Raw genomic sequence first — 19,182 nt, 5'->3', positions numbered from 1 at the left:
TTCTGTTAGAGAGAGAAGAACCATTTCTTCAACCCCTCAATTGATGTACCCTTTTCTCAGCATGCATACCAAATCCATCCACTAGTGGCACCACCTCCTTGAGAAATTAAGTGGAATTTTGAGTTTGCAAGTCAAATGTGGGGTAAACCCACTTTGGGATTTTAAAATTGATTTTCAAACAAAATCAAATTTTTAATTGAAATCAAATTTCAATTGTATAATGAAAAAAATATTAGTTCATAATTAACATTAAATAAAATCTATTAATTTTAAAATTAATTCTATAATTAATTTTAAAATTAATTCTTAATAATTATTTAAATAATTTTAATTAATTAAATTAAATTAATATCAAATATTAAATTATTTAAACATCAACTCCACAATCATGAATCCTATTCATGTAATTAATAGTGAAATCATATTTAAATATTATCCAATTCTCAAAATTCTTTTAATTCGATAATTAAACGTGTAATTATATCATATATAATTACCAATTCTCTTAATTCGAATTTGATTGTTTCAAATTTACTCATCACTTCTAAGGTTTAATTCGTTTATGAGTTAGTAGAGGACCTAATGGACCTACAGATCATGGGCTCCAACAATTCGAGATTAGTTGGCTAAACTCTTTAAACCGAATTAATCAAAATTCGTTAACTACCAGCTGACTATACTAAAACCCAGTAGTTGCACTCCCTTCTTTATAGATATATTTCTATCCACTTGATTTAATTATAATCAGTAAGTCGACCCTTCATAGATTGTTCGTAATAACGATTGGGTCAAATGTTGTTTTACTCCCGAGATTACATCTTGCTCCTTAAGTATCATTGATAACAATTGATTTGTGATCCAATCAACAAACTGAGTCCCTCTCAGGCCAGTGAGAGGGTGGGACCCCATGTTCAAGACTTAAAATCAGTACTTAAGAGAACCACCTCTCTACTAATTCTCAAAGAGGGAAGAAGTGAATTCCGTCTTGGACCCCCATGTCCTTAGTTATCTACCCGATCTTACCCCTGAAATGGGAGGCTTATTGAGCTGGCATTGTTAAACTAACCCCCGCCCATACAAATATAAGGATAATCCCGAATAAACAGGAGTTCATAGTTAGCTCAGGATTAAGGTCGAGTTACCTAGGTCATCACTCTAAAATAGTCAGTCTTAAACAGTAAACAATGTTATAAAGTAAAAGTGACTTTATTTCTTAGTCCGGTCTTATACAAACTCTTTGCATAGGATACGTCACTTTCATGTCTCCACATGAACGATTCATGATCACATTTTTTTATACTAGATACAAAGTTCACATCCGATAGTGTTACTAGAATAAAGTACCCAACCTTATTCATATACTATAAACCGTTTTGGCTATCTACTCGAACTTGATCTATTTTATGTCTCCAACAAAAGTCCAAATATTCATGTAATAGTCTGGATCTTAGTTTATTAGATTTAGGCATTTACAAGCACAATTTACATATTCAATAACATATTTATTGAGTAACATCTTTATTTCAAATAGAATATGTTTAAATTTATAGACTGCAAGTTTTAGGGCATACAACCCAACAAGAATAACTTCAGGATCCCGTGTTTAGGGCTAAATTAACTTTAAAATATCCTCATGGCCCTACCTCGAAACTCTAATTTTTTCCTAAAACTCTCTTTTTGAGTCTCGTTGGAAGAGGATTAAGTTGCAAGCTAAAATGAAGTTCTTCCGGGGTATTTATAGGCCCTCATAGATGTCCTTGTCACCCTTCCTAGGCCACCAACACATGACACATGTTTGCATGAAAATCCTAAGTGTCAACACCATGCAAAGTCCAACACATAGGTCCTTGACACCTCCTATTTGCATGTGAGCTTGAGGTGTCTCCACCAGTCCAACACATAGGCCCTCCCTGAGCTATCATTCTAGCCTTTTGCATGTTCTAGTATGTGTCCACCTCACCCTAGGCTCAACCGAGGCTTCATTTGGTTGAGCCACGTTCCTCGTTTTGCTGTCAATCTGACCTTGCTTTCCCAGTTTCCAAATCGATGCATAATGACCTAGGTTGGCTGCATGGTGGCTTCACCAACAACCCTAGATGCATCTATAATCTCCTCTATGCATCCATAATGTGCTTCCAACACATGTTCTTTTAGGTTTGGCGTATGGTTTCTTAACTATGTCACCAACTTGATTCCTACTTACCACATAGTTCCCTCTTTAACTTAAAGCAAGGGTATATATCCACCTTACATTTTCCCCTCCTAGGTATGTGTTCACTAGGGTTCTTGAGCTTCCTTGGTGTAACTCTCTCACAAAAGTTTGTCTTATGCTTTCATCTTGCTTTTCATAGATCCATAATAGAATTCACAAGATCTTCTATGTGCTAAACCCTAGTCCTATGCGCCCATCCTTCTTCATCGTCCTTCTCCCTTGGTTCTATCTTCTTCTCAAAGCATAGCTTACTCCTTCCACTCAAAGCATAGCCATGTGTCCTTTTTGTCTCTCTTCTTCCTCCAAGCATGCACCCATTTATGTGTCCAACCCTTCCCTCTTTAGGGTTTCCTCCACTTGTGGTGAGCCAATTTCTCTCCCTTAAATGTGTTATGCACCCATCAGGCTTTCCTATGCTCTCCTATGCTATGAATCCAACTCTTATTTTTCATAGCATAGTTGGACACTTAGTCAAATTTTTTATTTCAAACTATTATGCATTCAACACTTAAAAATCTTCCTTTCTCCAAGGCATAGTCTAGGTACTTAGTTAAACTCTTCCCTTCCAAAACTTGAACTCTGAGTTCTTCTCTCCCTCTAAGGAAATTCGCGAGGGCTCGGGTGTTACACACAAGGTTGAATATTTTTAATAAAAGATTCCACACCTATCATGTGTCTTGAGCACTCACTGTCGAAGTATCAATCCTCTTTTAACGAGGCATGAAAAGAGGTGAAAGCAACATGGCATCTAACATCAATTTTAGGATGACCTTTTTTCACCCTCCACTCCATTTTGGATTTCTGAACATATCTCCCTCGGGGAAGGAACCTGGGATAATTCCATCATAGCATGTCACTCATTCTTTTTATTAATTGATAACAGTAATGTCGAATATGATCTTCCTTCCTACAGTGGTGACAAATCCACTTTCTTTTTACAGATTGATTTCAGGGGATCGAAGTTTTTTCACCTGCTTTAGACACTGACTCGAACATCACAATATCTTTAGCAGGAATGAATATTTTAAAAATAGAGGATTCTTCTTTAAAGAATCGATTCCCAGACTTTTCGAATCCAATACCTTGTTTATTAGAGACTTTCCTAAGGATAGTATTTTCTTGAGATCATCTATGCCAAAGTTGAGCATCTGGATAGATTTTGACATGGTCTCAAGGTCAGTCTTGATAACTTGTAACTCTTTCTTTAGATCAGATATGGTGTTTAACAAACGACAGTTGTCTGCAATTAGATTCTCGATTCTCTCCTTTTGAACAGCTAAAGCTCTTGAGTATTCATGCCACATCTAATGAACTTCCTCATAAGACAATTTGTCACAAGAAGCAGTAGCTTTGTCAAATTGGGTTTTTGAAGCAGAATCAACATGATAAGATGTCTTACAGTCTTCAAAACAGACAAGGGAGAGACTTCCCACTAGAGCACGCACTTCACCGTCTAACTCACTGCTATGGTCTATTTCCTCATCTGAGAAGGTAACTAAAAATTCCTTCTTATGCCTTCCCAGAAGGTTAGAACATTCAGCTTGGAAATGCCCAAAACCCTCACATTCATGACACCTGAAGTTCCTTTCGCGAGCACCTTGACCACTACTGCTTCCTTCGTCGCTTTCAGTCTTTTTGAAAAATTGATTTCCCTGTCTTAAAACATTATTATTATTGTTGTTATTTATGTCTTTGACATGTGGGGGAACATAGGGGCCTCGGGAGGTAGAGCACTTGTCCCATCATTTAAGAGCTTTGCCAAATTGTTTTACTAACAGAGATATAGGTTCTACTAGATTCTTATCAGGCTCTTTGAATTTAATTAATGAGCTTTATATTCATCGAAGATTGCAAAGCAATTTTTTTGACCTTTCTTTCCGTATCATCATCGAAAGTCATTTCACGCGTTCAAAGAGATTCAAATAATTCATCAATTTTCATGGTACTAATATCTTGCGCCTATTCTATAGTAGTAACCTTCATATCAAATCTTTTAGGTAAAGATCGTAACACTTTACGAACAAGTTTCTCTTTTGAAAATTTTTCTCCAAGAGCAAAAGATTCATTAGCAATATCGAAAAAGGGCACATCAAATTCCGTAACACTCTCATCATCACACATTTTAAGAGATTCAAATTAAGTTGTCAAGAGCTGCAACCCTGATATCTTTACTTTTGATGTTCCTTCATGGGCCATAACAAGTATTTCCACGCTTCTTTAGCAGTAACACACGTGTTAATTAACCTGAAAACGTTTTGATCAATATTGAAGATAGCATTTAAAGCTCGTGAGTTTCCAAGAAAGGCTTGATCTTCCTCATTAGACCAATCCTTTTCAGGCTTTTGACTGACAATCCCATCTTTGTTAGTAACTGTTGGACATAACCAATCATTAAGAACCGCCTTCCAAGACTTGCTGTCAATAGATTTAAGGAAGGCGGCCATTCAGACTTTCCAATTGGCATTCTCATCCAATCAAAAAAGATTTGCCATCACGAACTGGTGGACGTGTTATAGATCCACCTTCCTTGATCGACTCCATTAAGGACTCAATGAACAAGCAGTCAACCCCGCTCCGATACTAAGTGAAAATTAGGTGAATCACAATAATACCACAACCTAAGAAAAATACCACTAATGAAAGTAAAGAAATATAGACAGAAGTAATAAGTAGAGAAGATGCATACAGAGACTTGTTAACCTAGTCAGTGTAATCACAACTACGTCGGGAGGCTTTCTGCCTGGGTGAAAAGAGATCCACTAGAATATAACTTAGTTTTTACAACATGCAATTCAACTAAGATTACATAAAATAAATCTACTCATAACTGAATAATAGCGAGCAAGTTAGGCTCCCCCTAACATTTATACTACATCAATGAGTCTAAATTTAGGCTCTCCCTAAATCTGATGACACAGCAACGACTTCACTCCTTCTCACCTGCTAGTTGAAAGAACATTCAACCAGCACTTCACCACCATACTACAAAGAATCTACTTGGTCAAACCAAGCTTAAAAGAACCGCACGACTTCTAATGATCACACTTATTAAAATAGTCACACAAAACACACGAGATTCTCTAACTTACAATCGATCAGCCCAGAGACAAAAATATGGCTTACCCTAAAACCATAGAGAAGACAAATAAATACAATCCTCATAAGATAAGAAAACCACCAACGACAACAACTTAAACAAGGAAATGATAACCCCAGCAACTTTGCCACCAATAAGGAAAGAGTACCAACACCAATTCAGAGACAAAATATCCAATAAAATAAAAGAAATATTATTAGCCAACCAAAATCATAACATGCCCCATATTATTACGGTAAAAAAAGGGATATTTAAAGTTTACCTTCAAGTTCAAAAATTTGTTCTTTTCCTATAATAAAGGTAGGAGGGAACCTCAACCTCTAACTTGAAAACGAGTATATGACTCAACTGTGAAGCCAAGTTGAATAACAAAAAAAAAATTGTCTGGAGATCGTAGGGTGAATTATTTGTTCATATTAAGTCACCAAGACTTCGGTTGGTAATTTTTTTTTTTTTTTTTGAAATTTGTGCTTGTTTTCTCCCAATTTCTTACTCATGGTTTTCATATTTCACTATGTAAACATTTGAATTTTTAGTCAGCTTTAAAAAAACAAAACTATTATTTGAAAATTAGTTTTGAAAACTTTTTTTTTAATCTTCAAAATTTGGATTTGATTTTGAAAACACTGGTAAAAGTATAGATAACAAAACTTTGAAACCAATGAATGGAAGTAGGGTTTATAGACTTAAGTTTTAAAAACAAAAACAAAAAAACAAAAAAAACAAATGACTATCAAATGAGACCTAAGTTTTCAATTTTGTGTTGATATGCCATTGGACTTCTAATTTTGCATCTAGGAAATCTTCAACATGTTTGATATTTTGTAAATTCACAAACCTATTAGACAGAAAATTAAAAGTTTAATATTATAGTAGATATAAAATTCAATTTTATGCCTAATAAATTCATTAATTTTGAAGAATAATAATAAAAAAAAAAAAAAAAAAAAAAACAAGGTTCTCATAAATTTAATGAATACAATTAAAAGTTGAGACCAATTAAATTCTTTTTAACTTCAAGAACTTATTTAAAAAAGACTTAAAAGTTCAGAGATTACTTGTAATTTAACCCAAAAAAAAAAAAAAAAGAATAAAATAAGATTCGAAGGAGGCTTTTATGTGGTGCATATAAAGAAAGTTGTAGTCTAGTTTCTAAAGCATGATTTATGATGTATTTGGAATGCATTTTCAAGTGTTTAATTTAAAAAAATAAGTCATTTTAGAAAAAATTGAAATGTTTGACAAATATTTAAAATAATTTTTAAAATGTATTTTTAACAAATTTTATCAAAAGTGCTTAAATAAAAGTGAATTTTTTGAAAAATATTTTTTTCTCAAATCAATCTAATCAAACCCTTAATTGCCCTATTTGGGTGAGAGCGATTGGAAGTCCTTTGTCTCAATAATTGCTATTTATTGAAGCATTATGCCCCCAGAGACTTCCCTTTTGCTCCCTATTCAAGTCCTCACAACAAATCCTTCTAGTGCCAAAATTTTCTAAACTCTCCTATACTTTTCTCATCAAACCTTGATCTTATATACTTCTATAATGTTAGGACAATGGATCATCACATATCTTCACATATACTTTATAATGTTAAGATGATATTGTTCAATTTACTCTTAAATTCTCGTAGCTTTGCTTTTAGTTTTACCAAAAAAATCTCATACTAATAGAGATGTTGTCCATCCCTAGATTCAAATTTCTGACTTTTTCTTCCAGAACATATTCGTTAACCAATTGAGTTATCTCTGATTTGGCAAGGTCGACTGTGGGGGAGAGAATGTATTAATTTGTTTCATCAACTCAAACTTTATCTAAAGCTCATTATAATTCCAAAGGATACCGACTTTTCCATAAGAAACGTCCCATCTTAAACCATATCTGAGTACCGCTTCACCAAACAATATATATAAATCTTTAAACCACTTTAGCCATCAACATAACCCACAGTTTCTAAAATAAAAGTTGTTCGAGAGAGCAGTAGAAAATGCTGAAAAGAACATATCAAGATGAAAAAACAAGAAAAGTAACGAAACAAACAACCAAAAACACAAAAACATTCAGATGAAGTGAATGGTTTTGAGGTATGGATGGGTAACATTATCATTTTCCGCCGGTTAATCGTAGACAAATGGATAGCAAACCAAGAGAGATGTAAGCCCAAAAAAGGCAACGGCTCTCTCTTTACGCCATGAAACCTAATCCAGTCCTTTGGGAGGGGAGGTGTTTTCAAGTGGCAATTTTTAATTGCGTTTCATCTCCAGCACACAACTTTGACTTTTGTTTGGGATAAAAATTGGTGGTTGCCACTCTGAGGATTCAGATTGGTTGTGTTTTCTGAAATCTTACCTCAAAGCAAAAACAGGATAAGTGATCTGAATTTATCACAATTCACAACCAAAACCTCCTAATACAAATAAAAACAAACGCCATTCTCTCTCTCTCCCTCTAAGGAGCTGACAATTGGAGAGTGGAATATGGGAGAGAAGAAGAGGCACGGCCCTTGTGAAAATGAAAGATATAAGATTACACTACACTTCAACTATTGACATCAAGCTATATTCGTCATTCATTATCAAACAACCTAGCTAAGCCCTTTAATAGGCCATGAGAGAGAGAATTTTCTGTTTTCTTTATACTTTCTGGATTTTTGTGCTGCCCACTCGCCAAGACTTTATACAAGTCTAGGTTGAAGTTTGGTCAAAATAATCCAAGCCAAGACTTCTTGGAATCTATCCCCAACCAACAATATTGGGCTGAAGACTAAGAATTTTGGAGCTACAAACATCCCAATGGTGTTGTTGAGGAATATGCTAGGATGTGGTAGCTAAGTATAGGTAGGCAAATAGACTTTCTTAGTGTAGTAGTAAGGAGGACCAAGGAATGGATGGAAGCCTTTTGTGAGGGTTTAGGACTACTTGTTAAGAAAAGTCTTTGGTATAATTTTTTAGTCTTAGAGAAATAGAGATGAAGATGACGTACAATTGTGAGAGATTTTATTTTAAGTGATTAAAACGTAATTCAAGTGTGAAATAAACGAATCCAAATATGTTGAACTTAAACTTAATCTTAATTCACCTAACCAACCATAAATCAGCAGTAATTGACATGTACTCATTTTCTTAAAATTAGAGGTTAAGATCTCTCCATACTCCTATACAACATAATCTCAAGTCAATTAACACATAGTATCGTAAAACTATAATTAAATGTCACTTTTGGTTCCTAATATTTTCATGGAAGTAATAATTTGGTTTCTAAATTTTCACTTGTGACAATTTAGTCCAAATATTTACTATTTTGTAACAGTTTAGCCCCCTAAACTTTAGTATGACGTAACAATATAGTTCTTGTACTTTAGAATTTATAACAATTTAGGCCCTGTCAGGAAAGTATTAAGATTTCTTCCCTAGGTAGATCAATAAACTAATGAGGAACTTAATATGCTTATGAACAACAAAGTTTAGATTGTTAAACATTAGAAACCGATATTTAATTTTGATGAAAATTGTTACGGTCGGGATTAAATTGTTATAAACTTAAAGTATAAGGATTAAATCCCTATATACTAAAGTTCATCAACTGAATTGTTACTTTTTTAAAAGTACATAGACTAAATAGTTTACATACCAAAGTTAGATACTAAATTGTTGATTTTATGAAAGTTTAAGGACCAAAAGATATTTTTTAACCTAAAAATATAATCTAATAATGTGAGAGAATTCTATTATTCTATCATGTTGAGGATCGTACATTAGAAAAATCTCATACTTTTCATAATATAGATGTGTTACTCCTCTCATTATCAGTTGGTTTTATGATGGAATCATATGTTCTCTATTATAGTATCAAGAGCCCATAAAACCTAAATGAACATTCAGTCCAAAAATAAAATTGGGATTCGATTAAAAAATGGTGAATCTAAAGGAGGCAAAATCTTGAGGATCCGTCATTGGAAAAATCAAGGTACCTCATACGATGCATAAGATAGATTAGTTATTCCTCTCCTTGTCAATTGATTTTATGATGGAAATATATCACCAACCTTCATATTCATAACAAAACATGTAAAAGTTGCAAGAAACTGATGAATTCTAAACGTATATTAAAATTTAGTGTGAATGTGTGATTTTGTCTTCTTTAATTTTATTCATTTAATAAATAAATAAACACCTCCTTACAATTAAGATTACCAACCTTTTAAATTCTAAAAACAATCACTGTTTTAGTCCTCCATTTCCCACACATAAGATTCTGTTGGAATCGCTACCCTCTGATGGACAAGATTTGACAATAGTGAACAATCACAAATAGCAGTCGTCAAGAAAATAGAACCTGCAAAACATAAACTTGTTACAGGTTGAATCGCGGATCTCGCACTCTTTAATTCGCAACTTTGCCCAAGTGTGCAAGCAGTTCTATGGAATTGCCACGTCATCCCCAGGATAAAACCACCTAGAATATGTAAAACTGTCTCGATCGAAGATGGACTGTACTCGATCGAAAAAACTCACACTCGTCAAAACTAAGATAAAGGGAAAAGAAAGATTTTAAGAGAGAAAGGACGGTGAAGGATGAAAATGAGATTATGCACGCTCGCAACCATGGAACGTGCGCGTGAACCTCAAATGAGGTGAGAAGTTGCACATACCACAAAACCCCGAATGATAGCGGTGCGCACGTGTGGGATGTCCACCATACTCATATTTTCCTATTTTCTTATTCCTTTTAAAACATGAGTACCCCTTGGAGCTCAAATCCATAACTCAAGGTGGGAGTATAAAAGCAATGTCTCACTCCCCAATCTTAGCGATGTGGGATTCTCAAAATACCTTTTTTCTTTTAGAACTTATATTTTCACTAACAATCCCCCACTAGAAAATTTAAAACATAAGAAAAGCATTTTTCATTGAGCAATATCAGTCTATACAACACTGTGCATAAGCAAAAGTGTCTTATGACTTAAACTTTTACGTAATGTAGACGATTCAAAATATACTAAAGTAACTCATGGTTTTGAAGCCTATCTCTAACAATATCTCATACATAGCATCATTAGAGTGTAGTTCAAAAGCCTATGCTTTAAAGCCTAACAGTGTATCCTGGTTTAGTGAACGCTCTAGAGACTTTGGCTAAAACTCCATAGGAAGCGGCCTCCATTTCCACATTCACATAGGTGAGTCTATCAAGAGTACTCCTGTAGCTAGGTACCCCACTTGACATTAAGTATAGATCTCATTAAGAACTAAGTTCAACCTTTCTTACGCTTCAAGATATCATGCTCAGACTCTAGTTCATAGGAAGGGAACTTTGTGTTCGTTTTAGCATGATTCACTACATATCACTTGTGATCAGTTATTATCCGTTGAACCTATTTCTTGGGATCTCTAATCTACAAGTTGGGTTTTTCTCACAGGTAATTCATCTCTCTATAGGCATGAGTCTCATCCATTCTAAGGTTTTGAAAACCTTCTCTCTGGCCAGTCCCTTCGTCAAAGGATCTGCCAAGTTTTCATCAATCCATATATGATCCACTGTAACTGCATCAATAGTGAGGAACTCTCTAACGGTACTGTGTAATAACAGTTATGAACTTTTGCGATTACTACAATACTATTGTAATGGATCAATATAGTTGGTACCGGCTTTTCCCATAGGGGAATCTCTGATAGCAGACTTTTAAGCCAGCCTGTTTCTTCACTAGTCGTTGCTAGTGCTATCATTACTGACTCCATCATAGATTGGGCTAAGATAGTCTATTTCTTAGACTTCCAAAAATCTCCGCCTGCTATATTGAAAATGTAGCCACTTATAGCCTTTAAATCATCCGAGAGGGAGTTCTAGTCAACATCGTTGAACCCTTCTAGGACAGCAAAAAACTTCTGATAATGTAATCCTAGGTTTTGAGTTTTCTCAAGTACCGCATAACCCTTTCTATAGTATTTCAATGCTCTATACTAGGTTTGCTTGTAAACCAACAAAAGTAATCCTACAGCATAAGTTATATCAAGTTTGGTGCAATCAGCAGCGTATTTGAGACTGCCTATGATGCTTGCATACTCAATTTGATTAACACTATCACCAGTGTTCTTGAATAACTTAACACGAGGATCATAAAGAGTGCATGTTGGTTTACATTCAAAGTAATTATATTTCTTTAGAATCTTTTCTACATAGTAGATTGATCTAAGAAATTCTCTTTTTAGGCCTAGTCACTTTTATGCCTGAGATTACACTCCCTTCTCCTAAGTCTTTCATATCAAAGTTAGCACTCAACATAGATTTTACATCATTTATGATGTGCAAGTTCGACCCAAATATTAACAAGTATATAGACACAGGATAGTGCAAAGATTGTTTCCAAACTTGTGGTAGATGCATTTGTCACTTTTATTAACCTTAAAACCTTTAGATAAGATTAGGTTATCAAATTTTTCATGTCATTGCTTAGGACTTTGTTTCAAACCATAAAGAGATTTATCTAACTTGCAAACCTTGTTATCTTAGCCATGGACTATAAAGTCTTCAAGTTGTTCCATATAAATCTCTTCTTCAACTTCACCGTTTAGGAAGGCGGTCCTTATATCTATCTAATCTACTACGAGTTTATAAAGGGCAGCGAGAGAGAAAAAGCATGGATTGAGGTAATTCTAGTGATCAGAGAGAAGGTGTTAAAAAAGTCTATGTTTTCTCTTTGTCTAAAGTCCTTTGCTACTAACCTAGCTTTAAACTTGTGAATTGTTCCATCAGGTCTAAGTTTCTTCCTTAGGATCCATTTGCAACATATTACTTTGCATCCTAGAGATAGGTTTACTAAATGCCAAGTCCTATTTGACTCAAAAGAGTCTATCTCATCATTTATAGCTTTTTGCCATAAGTTGGCATCTACAGAGGACAGGGCAGCTTTTAGGTCTTTAGGATCTTCTTCTACATTATAGGTCTAGAAGTCATCCCCAAAATCCTTGAAGGATCTAGTTCTTTTTCTTCTTCTAAGTTCTTGGTCGGCTTCCTCTATAAAAGTAGGATTTCTAACTAGGATTAGACTACTAGATCCCAAGCCTCACTATTTCACGATTTAAAAGGAAATCTTTCCTCAAAGAAGTCAACATCATTTGACTCGATGATCACTTGGTTTACTGGGTCATAAAACCTATAGGATTTACTATTTATGGCATAACCTATAAAGACACACTCATAGGCTCTACTAGCAAGCTTTCTCCTTTTAGGGTCTGGAATTCTTACAAAGTCTAGACATCCCAATATTCTAAAGTATGACAAGTTTGATTTCTTATTCTTGAGGACTTTGTAAGGTGAAGTTGTGTTTTTAGATATTGGTATTCTATTTAGGATATAACACACGGTAAGAATGATTTCACCCCACCAATAAGATGCAGCTCTTGAATTGAGTAAAATACAAACTATTAATTTAGCTAAAGTTCTATTTTTCCTTTCTGCTTTTTCGTTCATTTCAGGAGAGTAAGGTGCAGTCTTTTCATGTATTATTCCATGTGAGTTAAAGAACTCAGTAAAGAGTTGTACTCAATTCCCCTATCACTACGAAGTCTTTTAACCTTTCTATTAAACTAATTTTCTACTTTGGCTACAAACAATTTGAAAACATCAAACACATCACTTTTGTTTTTTAGCAAATATACAAAAGTGAAATCAAAGCAATCAACAATAAAAGTAATAAAATATTTTTTACTGTTCGTAGTCAAGATGCCATCAAATTCACATAAGTCAGAATGAATTAAATCTAGAGGCGCAAATTCCCTAAGTACAGATTTATGTGGAGTCTTAGTTATTTTAGCCCGACTACAATACTCGCATTCATGGATAACTTAGATATCATTTCCAACCTAATCATGTTACTAATTAATTTCTTATTAACATGACGACGTCAAACATTCAAAGAACACAACATATAAATAGAAGACTTCATTTTATTTATGTTTAGGTTTAATTTGAATATTTCCTCAGTTGCATAACCCTTCCCTTCGAATACATTATTCTTAATAAGGGTATATAAATCTGCCCCTATTGTTTGGGTAAATCTGACCTTGTTGAGAAGATAGCTCGAGACCAAATTCTTTCTTATCTCCGGAGTGTGTAGGACATCTTTCAAGGTGAGAGTCTTCCTAGATGTAAATTTCAGCTCCACCTCGTCGGTTCCAACAACTTTCATTGAATGGTGATCCCCCAACAGAATGTTCTTATCCTTAATTTCAGTATAAATTTTAAAGAGACTAAGGTTTGTCGACATGGCGCATAGCGCTAGTGTCTATCTACCATCCCTCAGAACCACCGATCACATTTACTTCTGTGATCATGGAAACTAACGGTTCTTCTGTCAAGTTCGCTTGACTAACAGAACGATGTTTGTTCCTACCATGTCTAGCCATGTGTCCAGGTTTATTACAGTTAAAGCAAAGGAACTATACCATTTCTCTCGAGGGTTGTTTTTGCTTCTTCTGATTGTTCTGGTTGCTAGAACCACGGTTTTGACCTTTCGTCTTGGTTCCCTTGGACTTTTGGTTAGGCTTCATCACGGTAGAGGTGACTTTCCCAGAAACAATATTCATCTCCTCCCTCTGGTCCTACTTTCGGGCTTCTTCCTCAATCCTCAGTCGAGTGATCAGACTCTTCAAGGAAGACTCCTTGGTCTTATGCCTCAAGGTGTTCTTGAAATCCTTCCACAAAGGAGGCAACTTATCACGACAACTTGGAATTGCTCATTTAGGAACATACCTTCATTTATTATTTCATGGGTTATCTTCTGCAGTTCATGGGACTAGGGCTCTACAAATTTGTCATTCGTCATCTGGAACTTAAGGAAACGGTTGACAACATATTTTTTCGATCCGACCTCCTCAGTATCGTACTTCTTCTGTAGGGCGTCCCAAACTTCCTTTGTTGTCTTCATTGTGCTGTAGTAATCATACAGATCACCAGTCAAACCATTTAATCTAAAATTTTTACACAAAAAAAAAAAAAAAATCTTCCCAATCAGCAGCTTCTTTTATTTGTTGTTCAATCGGATCTTCATTCGAGACCGTTGGCTTCTTCGTAATATAAACGTGGCAATCTTCTTGACTGTGAGGAAAAACAGCATCTTTTGTTTCCACCATTTGAAGTTCGCTCCTTCGAACCGGAATGGACGATTGAGGTCAAATGTCATAATATCGTTCTGATTTGAAAGGGCCATCACAGCAGTGGAAGAGGAACGCGTCTTAAAATTGTTGGAACTGCTACCCTCCGATGGGAAAGATTTGACAACAATGAACAGTCACAAACAATAGTCGTCAAGAAAATGGAACCTGCAAAACAAAAACTTGTTACAGGCTGAGTCGCGGATTTCGCTCTCTTTAAAATGTTTCGAGGCTCTCCCAAGTGTGCAAGCAGTTCTACAAAATGGCCACACCGTCCCCATGATAAAACAACCCAGAATATATAAAACTGTCTCGATCAGAGATGGACTGTACTCGACCAGAAAACTCACACTCATCATAATTGAGATGCTCAGAAAACGAAAAATAAAAGGATTTGCAAAAGAATGGAATGTGAATGATGAAAAATGAGATGATCAAACTGCTAAAAAGCATGTGCCTTTTATAGGCCTCGAAACCAGAACTGTAAGACGCAGAAAGTTATGTGGACCATGAAATCGGCGGAAGACCTTTTCTTTTATTTAATTAAATAAAAAAATAATAATGATTTTTTAATAATAAAAAATAATCACACACGCACCGTACTTGACCAGACAAAAATGGCATGCATATGGGATGTCCACTATACCTACATTTATCTATCTCTCCATTCCCTTTAAAACATGGGCATCTCTTGTTTTATTTGTTGAAAAACAGACAACAATCGGCCAATCAACAACTTCTTTTATTTGTTGTTCAGTCGGATCTTCATTTGGGACCATTGGCTCTGTGAGGAAAAACAGCATCTTCTACTTCCACCATTTGAAGTTCGCTCCTTTAAACCAGAATGGACGATTGAGGTCAAATTTCATAATGTCATTCTGATTTGAAAGGGCAATCACAGTATGGCAGAGGAACGCACCCTAAAATTGTTGGAACCGCTACCCTCCAATGGACAAGATTTGACAACAATGAACAGTCACAAACAACAGTCGTCAACAAAATAGAACCTGAAAAACAGAAACTTATTACAAGATGAGTCGCAAATCTCGCTCTCTTTAAAACGTTTCGAGGCTCTCCCAAGTGTGCAAGCAGTTCTACGAAATGGCCACGTCGTCCCCATGATAAAACAACTCAGAATATACAAAGCTGTCTCGATCAGAGATGGATTGTACCCGACCGGAAAACTCACACTCATCAGAACTGAGATGCTCGAAAAACGAAAAAAAAAGGAGTTCGCGAGAGAATGGAATGTGAAGGATGAAAATGAGATGATCAAACTGCTAAAAGGCTTGCGCCTTTTATAGGCCTCAAAACCGGAACAGTAAGACGCGGGAAGTTGCTCGAACCACGAAACCGGCAGAAGACCTTTTCTTTTATTTAATTAAAAAATAAACAAATAATAATGGTTTTTTAATAATAAAAAATAAATAATAATGATTTTTTAATAATAAAAAATAATCACACACACGCTGCACCTGACCAGACAACAATGGCACGCATGTAGGATGTCCACTATACCCAATTTATCCATCTCTCCACTCCCTCTAAAATGAGTATCTCTTAAGGCCCAAACCCAAAATATATAAAACTGTCTCGATCGTAGATGGACTGTATCCGACCGGAAAACTCACACTCGTCAAAATTGAAATGCTCGAAAAACAAAAAAGAAAAGGAGTTTGCGAGAGAGTGAAATGTGAAGGATGAAAAATGAGATGATCAAACTGCTAAAAGGCTTGCGACCTTTTCTTTTATTTAATTAAATAATAAACAAATAATAATGATTTTTTAATAATAAAAAAATAATCACACACGCGTCGCACCTAATCAAACAACAATGGCACGCATGTGGGATGTCCACTATACATTTATCTATCTCTCCACCCCCTCTAAAACATGGGTATCTCTTAAGGCCCAAACCTAAAATATATAAAATTGTCTCGATCGGAGATGGACTGTACCCAATTGGAAAACTCACACTCATCAGAGCTAAGATGCTCAGAAAACAAAAAAGAAAAAGAGTTCGTGAGAGAATGGAATGTGAAGGATGAAAAATGAGATGATCAAACCTAACCAGAAAACAATGGCACGCATGTGGGATGTCCACTATACCCACATTTATCTATCTCTCCACTTCCTCTAAAACATAGGTATCTCTTGAGGTCCAAATCCACAACTCATGATTAGAGTATAAAAAGGAGGTCTCACTCCCCAATGTTAATAACATGGGATTCTCAAAATACCTTTTTTTCTTTTAAAACTTAAATTTTCACTAACAAATTCCAATATCGATGATGTCAACATCTTCGGAATTGGGATTAGTTGCATCTATTGATATATGATGAATTATGCCATAACTTTCTTAATAAATTTAAAACAGCCTACTTCAAGTTATGGTTTTTATAATGTGGAAAATAAAATAATTTAATTGCTTTTATCTATAGGAGCTGAGTTGTTATCTTATTGAGTTAATAAGAATTCCACATAGTCCATAGTTTTCAACTTTATTAGTTCAGGGAAAAAGAATGATTTGATCTATTGAAAGCAACTTCTGCAAAAGGGTAGTTGCCTTGCTATTTTCTTCTCCTTAGTTGTTATGTTATTATTTTCAAAACTAAAACGGTGTCTAATAAAACATTGATCTTTAAAAAAAAGCTAAAATAAGCTTATGAATTTTAATTGAGTTTAATAAATCCCTAGAGTTTAAAAATGTTTTATATATCTTAAAACTACAAATTTTGTATCTAACCAGTCTTAATCTATTATATACATAATTTACTTTTGTGTCTTATAGTCTTGAGATTTCACTTTTATGTTTAATAGATTTGTGAATTCTAAAAAATGTTGAATATGATAGTAGCTTATTAAATACAAAATTAAATTGTGTGGCTTTTTAGACACTTCAAAATTCATCATCAATTGTGACCTATTAGGAACAAAATTAATTAGACAGAAACTTGAAAGTTCCAATCATAAACATTGTCAAAACAAGCATAACTCAACTAGCACACGGATGTGATAGCGATCAAAAGGTTTATAGTTCGATTCTTCCTAATCCTATTGAACTCATATATATATATATATCCTAAACATTTAACCCGTGTTTGCCCAACGCATGAGCTTAGTTCAATTGACATAAAATTTAAACTCCCGACTACGAGGTCAGAAGTTCAAATCCTTTAATTCATATGTTATTGAACTCAAAAAAAAAAACAAAAACAAAAACAAAAACAAAAATCATGTTTTTTTAAACAAAGTTGGAGTTCAATAAACATTTATTAGGTGTTTAAAACATAAATATTTAGGTCTCATTTTGATAGCTATTCGATTTTTTTACTTAAACATATAACTTCTGCTTCCAATTCTATCAATGTGCTTCTTTATTTTGGTATCTACTATGCAATCCAATTTTATAAACTAAAAAAAAGTAGTTTTTAAAATTTTGTATTGTACTTTTTAAATTTGACCAAAATTTAATTGCTTCTTGAATAGAGATAAAAACTATGATAAAGAAATTATGAAAAAACAATTATATTGTTTAAAGATAAATAAAGAACTAAAAACTAAATCGTTATAAAGTAAAATCTTAACTATATATTTCGCTACTTTTATAATATATATATATATATATATATATATATATATATATATATTATAAATTATAATATGTAAGGTGAAAAGATTGAACTTGAAACCTCAAAATTGATAATATCCATTCATGTCAATTGCACTAGGTTCATATTATATCAATACTTGAGTTTAATTTCAGTTACATACACCCACCATTTTTTCAAAAACTAATAAAATATTTAGAAACGCACCCATTTCGCAAAAGTCTTTTTAAGTTTTGGACGAAATTAAATCCATTGAAATACAAAATTGACAGTTGAACAAATGTTTTGAAATTAACTCACAAAATAAATTTCAACAAAAATCTAAATTTGGTTTACTTTTCTATTAAATGTCATTAGTTTAATACTATACACTAGTGTACATGAAAATATTTCAAAATTGTCAACCTTTCAAATGAAAATCTAGCGGAAAATAAAAGTTGCAATAGTTATTTAAGTTTAAAGTAAGATTAAAACACTTATCAAGATTTAGATGTGATTTAGAATGTTGAAAGTACGTAGTGAAAATTCATTGAACTTGCCTAGTCATAATTAATTTTGATTTTTTTTGAAAATTTAAAATTGTTTATTTAAATTGATTACTAGGATGGAGTTCAAACCCAATGTCAAAAACCCCATAGTATATAAGGGGGAAAAAAGGGTTAAAATATTAGTGTCTCTAGACTTTCAATGGTCCAATTTCAGTCTAGGTGTATTTTTAATAAATCTTAAAATTACTCTTATACTTTTAGTAAATCTTAAATTCAATCCTTCAAAAGTTAAGTTGTCATTGAAATTAGTTAAATAGTAATAATAATTTTCATTAAAAAAACCATTATATTGAAGATATTTTTACAATTTTAAAATGTTAATAAAAACTTAGCACGAACTAATTTTAAGATTTTTGAAAATTCAATAAACAGACTATTAGATATTTGGAAAGAAATCAAAATAAACTAAAATTAAAAATAAATAGACTAAAATAGTATTTAAACCAGAAAAGATTCAAAACGTTGTTTTAACCCAAATAAGAACTAAAAATATCTACAACATTTCTTTGGAAAGGTAAGGGTGCAAAATTCTCCACGTGGCGAGCACACAGACGTTGCTTA

General features: G+C 33.8%; 1 long non-coding RNA gene across 1 annotated transcript; it reads right to left on the bottom strand.

Annotated features, from left to right (window-relative positions):
* Positions 1 to 13,240: 13,240 nt before the first annotated feature.
* LOC150038231 (uncharacterized) lies at positions 13,241 to 15,684 on the bottom strand. The gene is made up of 2 exons (XR_016525350.1): positions 15,382 to 15,684; positions 13,241 to 15,294 (listed from the first exon to the last, which is right to left on the bottom strand). It is a non-coding gene; the product is annotated as an uncharacterized LOC150038231 (long non-coding RNA).
* Positions 15,685 to 19,182: the final 3,498 nt, after the last annotated feature.

This window comes from Benincasa hispida, chromosome 1, assembly GCF_027475165.1.
Source record: "Benincasa hispida cultivar pf3 chromosome 1, pf3_genome.v1.1, whole genome shotgun sequence".
Lineage (NCBI taxonomy): Eukaryota > Viridiplantae > Streptophyta > Magnoliopsida > Cucurbitales > Cucurbitaceae > Benincasa > Benincasa hispida.
This window is presented reverse-complemented; position numbering and strand designations above follow the sequence as displayed.